Here is a 6730-nt window from a genome sequence, read left to right as displayed (position 1 = left end):
ACTATGAAACCTTCAACCATGGGTCCTTCACAATTTGCTTTCTTTGCATTTTTCTGAAGGAAAGGAAAGGTCAGCTGTCTCAGACACAGCTGGAATCAAATGTGAACACAGCATAATTCTTACCTGTTAATTTTTCATAACACAGGTTAAAAACATTTCCAGAGCACTCGAATGTCAGGGTGGCTTAGTCACTCAAGAGCTGTTACTTGTTATTATTAAAGAAGATTTTAAAGTGTGATGCAGGCTAGGGACCCATTGTTCAATCTTTACTTAGACAAAACAGTTCTTGACTTCAGAACTTGGCACTGATAGGACACTTAAGTCATGTCACAGCATCTCAAACAATTGCCAAGCCAACAAAGTGATACTTGCTAGCTGTGAATGTCTGGAACAATACTTTCTAGCAGAAGATTTTACTGTGTACAGAAAATCTTGTTCTTGGGCCAGATTAATGCTGAAGTTTAAAAAGTGCTAGCTTAGTTTGGCCTTTTGATTATGTACCCAGATTGGAGGATGGTTCTCCTTATTCTTCTTTCCTTTTTACCAAGCTATAAATGATGCTTTCTGCTGTGTTAGATTCTTGTGATATTTTGTCACGTGATAACGTTTGTGAACTGGGTGTGCAAAGTGTGCCTTTGGGGATGTAACCTTGCTCAGAATGAGTTTCAATGGAGTGACTCAGTTTGTCAATATTTTCTATTCAACTATATCTTTAGGCTGAGCATGTAAAATATGCAGTTCAGGGAAGGGCAGTGTTCAGGGTTTTCCTTTGTGTACTGAACCGTAGGAAAGTGTAATATTTTAGTCCAGAAAAGTCTGGGCTATAGTGCACTACTTGCAAATGTTAATACCATAGCCTCACAAGGTTAAAGGTTTTGTCCAAAATGCTACTCTTTTAAAAATGCAGATAGCCTTAATATTTATGAAAGGGTGAGGGGGATAGGTCTTAATTTCTGAAGTTGATGCCTTGGGTTGACTGGCTTAAAGCGTGTGGACTTCCCTACACATGTGCTTATCAGCATGGCCTGTCCCTGACTTCTGGAGAGCTCAGTTGTAAAAGGCCAGGACCGGTTAGTTTTGTATGTCCTCTTAGCTGTTTTGCTGACCCTGCCAATGACAGGCAACTGCTGTTGTATGTTTCTTATAATGATAATGGAGATTTTCACAGTCCATAAAATGGTCTCCAGAGGGAAACAGCTTTACTACTGACCTGGTTATATTTGTGCCATTGCTGTAAAACAGGGGTGCTCAACCTCTGGCCAGAGGGCCAAATGCAGCCTGTGGAGCCTTCGAATCTGGGTGGTGGGGCTCCCCATGAGTTGGGATTTTGGTGGCAAGGGAGCAGCCAAAATCCCAAGCCCTGTGTGACACCTTGGAGCTGGGCTACAAGCTTCTCCCTGAATGACCAGATCAGGGTCAGGCCCTGCCCCCCTTCCTTCAGTGGCCAGACTAGAGCTAGGCTATGTGCCCTTCTCTGTGCACAGCTGTTTGGGGCCCAGCCATGCTCTCTTCTCCTGCAGGGCAGGGTACACCTCATTCCCTCCACCTGGCTAGGTTGGGGCCGGCCTCCCCCCCCCGGGTTTGTGCCACTGCCCCTCCCCATGCAGGGCTGGATTGGACTCTGGTTATGTCTCCTCCCCTGCTGTCCGGGCCAAGCCATCTTTCCTTTCATGGCTGGAGCGGGGCTGGGCTTCCCCTCCCCTTCATGCAGCTGGATAGAGCTGTGCTGCACATTCCCTGAGCTCTGGATTGGGTCTCTGGCTGGATCCAGCCTGCAGAGGGATGGGCACTGCCCATCTGACCCCATGGACAAAAAGGTTGAGCACCACTGCTGTAAAATGATTCTACTTTAAGAACGGTAGGGAAAAGTCTTCTTCCATCGCAGGGTTGTTCCTTACCATCTGATTTTCCAAATCTTTGCCCAGCCTCTATGACAAATTGCAGTTCTGTCCATTCTGTGATAGAGTTCCAAAATGTAGTAGGCTATGAAGAAATACAGTTGTGCTGAATAGTAAATTCTTCAAGTTCCTGACCGAACCAGGGTGGGGTGTGTTAGACCCCGACTCCATGCGGTGCCCAATGACTAGGGAGACGACAGTCCAATTACCCACGGATCCTGTTGCTCAGTAGCCAGAGCGTAGCAGGGAGAAAACACCAGCACATATTGCTCACAGCAGCTTTATTTGAAATGGAGACAGCTTCAGACAAGGGCCTCACGCCTTAAGAGGCGGGGTCCTGCAATGAACAATAGTTTTTTCCCACATTTATACACTTTGGTTTATACTCATTAACATTTACTCTACCCTCACTCCTCCTATGTTCCACCCATTTCTCCTCCCATCTTAAGCTCTGCAAAATCTGGTTGCCTAAGCATCTTGCAATATATTTTTAATATATCATTCTGCCTTGTGGTTAGCAGCTCTGCTAGGCCACAGGTCATGCCTTTTATTCAGCTGCAAATCCAGTGCTCCCTAATAATCCAGATTATTGTCACCCTAACAGGGCAGGGGAAGCGCTTAGATTTAGGATGACCTGATACAAACATTTTGGAAAGGAGTGTGGGGGGAATTAGAGTTGGAAAGGACATTAGGAGGTCATCTAGTCCAACCAATTGCTGAAAGTAGGGCCATTCCCAACTACAGGTTTCCCTTGATTTATGCGGTACGTGCATTCCTGGAGAGCAGCACATAAATTGAATTTGCATAAAGTGAACCCCACTTCATAATGTAACGAATAGGGATAGGTTCCCAAGGTGATGAGGGAGGGAGGGAGTGAGGCTGGGACTAGGGAAGGAGTGGGCGGAGGGGTGCGCTCCCAGGGCTGCCTATAGGAGCAAAGCAGATGGTACGGTCAGTGGGTCCTGGGCAGGGGGGTGTGGCTCTTGCTTGTCCATGCCCCCTGGGTGGGCTATGGGCTCAGGAGGCGTGCCACCGGATCTGCACGCAGGACAACAGCAGAGTGCCCTTGCAGGCTGGGGCTGGTGGCAGCACCGGGCTCTTCCCTGGTGGTTGGGGCAGGCCATGCCAAGTGCTGGGAACAGCCTGGTGCCACCACTGGTCCCAGCCTGCAGCAGCAGCCTACTGTCATCCTGCGCGCAGATCTGGGGGCATGTGCCTCCCAGGAAGAGCGTGGCACAGCCTGCAGCCCTCCTGGGGATCGTGTAGCAGCAAGAGGCACCACCTCCTCACATACACACACCTACTGACAGTTCCTTCTGCTTTGCTCCCTGCTGCAGCCCCGGGAACAGCTAGCACCAGCTGCCTGCAGCCACTGGCTTGTACCATGATCTGCCTGTCCCCCCATGTCTGGACCTCACCTGTTCCCACTCACCCCAGCTCTTGCGCTGCACTGTGCCATGGTGCAGGCAGCTGGTGTCGGCTGCTCCCAGGTCCACTGCAGCAGGGGCTGGGGTGAGTGCTGCACCCCGTGCCACCTGGGGCTCTGCTTGTCTGCGCTGACCCCAGCCCCTGGTGCTGCGGTCCCAGGAGCAACTGACCGCTGTCTGCACCACAGCACAGCACAGCCCAGGAGCTGGGGTGAGTGGGGACAGGAAGAGCCCAGGCGCAGGGGGCAGGTGGAGCATGGCACAGCCCAGCGGCTGCAGGCAACTGGTGCCGGCTGCTCCCGAGGCTGCTGCAGCAGGGGCTGAGGTGAAAGGGGCCCCGACCCTATGGCCCTTTCCCCTCCCCCCACAGACTTACCTGCTTGGGCGGGGGGGAGGTGCCTATGTCAATCGTATAATAGTGAATTTATGTCTCATACAACAAATTATGGGTCTAAAAATGATCATTGCATAAGAGCAAATTTGCATATACAGAACCTGCATAAATCGAGGAAAACCTGTAGATCATTCCAGCCAAAGCTTTGTCTAGCTGGATCTTTAAACCTCTAAGGATGGAGATTTCACAATCTCTCTGGGTAACCTGTTCCAGTGTTTGCATAGAATCAGAAAATTAGGTTTGAAAGGGCCCTCAGGAGGTCATCTAGTCCAGCCCCCTGCTCAAAGCAGGACCATCGTCAGTTAGATCATCCCAGCCAAGTTTCACTACCTACCTAGTGAGAGAGTTTTTCCTAATATCTAACCTAAACTTCCCTTCCTACAACTTGAGAACATCGCTCCTTCTTTTGTCGTCTGCCACCACTGAGAACAGTCCAGCTCCATCCTCTTTTAAACCCCCCTTCAGGTAGTTGAAGGCTGCTATTAAATTCCCCCTCAGTCGTCTTTTCTCCAGCGTAAGTAAGCGCAGTTCCTTCAGCCTCTCCTCAAGCTATGCGCCTCAGCCCGAGAGCCATTTTTGTTGTCCTCTGCTGGACTCTCTCCAATTTGTCCACATCCTTTCTGTAGTGGGGCCCCCAAAACTGGACATAGTACTCTGGATGTGGCCTCACCAGTGCCAAAAAGAGGGGAAGAATCACTTCCCCTGATTTGCTGGCAGCGCTCCTACTAATGCAGCCCAGTATGCCGTTAGCCTTCTTGGCAACAAGGGCACACTGCTGGCTCATACTCAGCTTATTGTCCACTGTAACCCCCAGGTCTTTTTCTGCAGAGCTGCTACTTAGCCACCTGGTCCCAAGCCTGTACCGGTGCATGGGATTGTTTGGTCCTAAGTGCAGGACTTTGCACTTGTCCTTATTGAACCTCTTGAGATTTCTTTTGGTCTGGTTTTCCAATTTATTGAGATCTCTCTGAATCCTAGCCCCAAAGCACACAAAGAAAGAAACACTTCTTAGTTCAATCAAAAAAGTTTTCTTTTTGTCAAAAATGTTTCCTTTTTTGTGTCTTTATTTCAGGACAAAGTTTAAAATAAAATATTAGAAACTCTTGCCATTTACAAACAAGTTTTTGGAACACTTTGCTTAGGGAAATGTCGAAACCTCAACTCTTCCCCCTCCTCTCCTCCCCCCACAATTCCCTGCCCCCTCAATCTTGTTTTTCTATATGAAACTGGTCACCAAATTTTGGCCTCAGTCAGTGAATAGTTTTGGTCACTTTCCCTTTTGCAAACCACACTTTCTTTCAAATGTACTTTTTCCTAAAACCACATTGCCAGCTACTTACATATATATGTGGTTCCCTTTTCTCTTATCTCTTCCTTTTCCTTTCTCTTTCTTCTCTCCTGAGGGATTATGCTATGTTATGTTACCTGAACAAGTTGCAGAAAGACCTTGATTTCAGCCAGGGATTTGGGAGTTGAGACTCCTGAGCTAAGCAATGCTGCGTAGGTTGCTGTGTAAGTAATCAGTGCTGTGTAAATTGCTGATCACTTTGTTTCTTCACCACCATCTTCTTGTTTCTTCACCACTGTTTTCCATGTGAGTTGAGTGAGCTGATGTTTTGAGACTCACTGTGGTAGTAAGTAGTGTCTTTAATCCTTTTTATGCCAACATGTGCATTTTGTCAGTATTAACCTTTTTGATGGGTAATGTTTTCTTTGTAAATAGAACTCTTAACGTAGCATTTCTTTCTCTTCTGTTGTGAATCTGAATGTATAGGCTATCTAAGGCACTGTTGCCTTAAAATTATATGGCTTTTTTTTTTTAAAATGAGAGATTTGGTTAAGACATCGACCACCGCACTTCAAGGTAGTATAGATTGGAAGAGGAAGTCTTGACCATGTTCTCTTTAATTGGCAGCTAAAGTACACAAGCAGTATCACCTTGTTTAAAATGAGGGTGGGGTTATAACTTTCATGACCTAGCCTTTTTTAAAAAAAATTGCCCTTTTCAGACAATGTGTGGAGAAAAGGCATTAGGTGCACCTGATATGTTAAGTGTACGTGAAAAAAGCTGCAGAACAACTGATCATTGCTGTCATAATGCTAGGTGAGTGTTTCCACGATGGAAAACAGTTTAAGAAAGTTGAAGAAAAACTGACAGAGCTTTAATGGTATTTAACTGGAAGTTGAGGTGTGTTCAGGGGAAAACATTTTGTATCCATCTGTGGAAAATACCTGCCTTTTCAGGTTCCTGAAGTGGTTGTATAAATGGAAAATGGGATGGCAATGTGACTTTTTTGTAAAAACTTTCATTGTTTGGCATATGGATAAGAGTCATTCTGTCAGTTCCCACTTGAAAATAAATCTCTTTTCCTCCCTCTTCCCCCCCGCTTTGATTTGTTTAATTTCTATATAGCTGTGGTAAAACCAACCAATCGATATCAGCCAGTCAGTCTGTTTGCTGTTTGCATTTTGAATTCTGTAATAGTAGAGCTGAATAGAAGGTTTCCTATAATGGATACAGCTTATATACGGTTGTAAGTTTTAAATAGCATCCTGTGCCTAAATGGCACAGAAGTTTTCCTCTTTTGAAGTTACTAGCACAGCTCTCCTGCCTGAATCTTAGTTTATCAACCTTGCCTTAATATAGTCCAATACTTTTTCATTTCTCCCCCCGCCCCCTTGTTGGTGCCACTTAACTTTTTCTTTCCAGCTGCTATTTAATGCTCTGAAGCATTAGTGATTATCAGTTTGGAAGGTCATTATCAGGGATCCTGGTTTTCTCCGATCAAAAAAAAAAATCTCCAGTTTTTGGATTTAAAAGAAGCTTACCCAAAATCCACATTTTTCTATGATCAAAATGAAACGCCACTTTCAAGGTGGGTAGAGGTGGCAGGTGCAGCCCCAGCCCAACCCCTGCACTGGGAAGAGCTCAGCACCCCCTCCCTCCCCCCCTGGCCCCAGTCTGCAGCTGCAGCCCTCCCTCTCCCTGTGCACAGATCTGGGGGGCACAC

The 6730-nt window shown here is 46.8% G+C and overlaps 1 protein-coding gene and 1 long non-coding RNA gene across 6 annotated transcripts in view; both read left to right on the top strand.

Moving 5' to 3' along the window:
• LOC109302785 overlaps nt 1-1453 on the top strand; it is a 9817-nt gene extending 8364 nt beyond the window's left edge. The window contains exon 3 of the long non-coding RNA XR_002098933.1: nt 1442-1453. This is a non-coding gene — a long non-coding RNA (uncharacterized LOC109302785). The remainder of the gene's footprint in view (nt 1-1441) is intronic.
• The window catches only part of SYTL2 (synaptotagmin like 2), a 74506-nt gene that overhangs the window by 30194 nt on the left and 37582 nt on the right, over nt 1-6730 (top strand). The gene's annotated exons all lie outside the window — the stretch shown is intronic.

This window comes from Gavialis gangeticus, unplaced genomic scaffold (genome assembly GCF_001723915.1).
Source record: "Gavialis gangeticus isolate Ggan-Ray unplaced genomic scaffold, GavGan_comp1, whole genome shotgun sequence".
Lineage (NCBI taxonomy): Eukaryota > Metazoa > Chordata > Crocodylia > Gavialidae > Gavialis > Gavialis gangeticus.
Note: the sequence above shows the minus strand (reverse complement) of the source record. Positions and strands in the feature narration are given on the sequence as shown.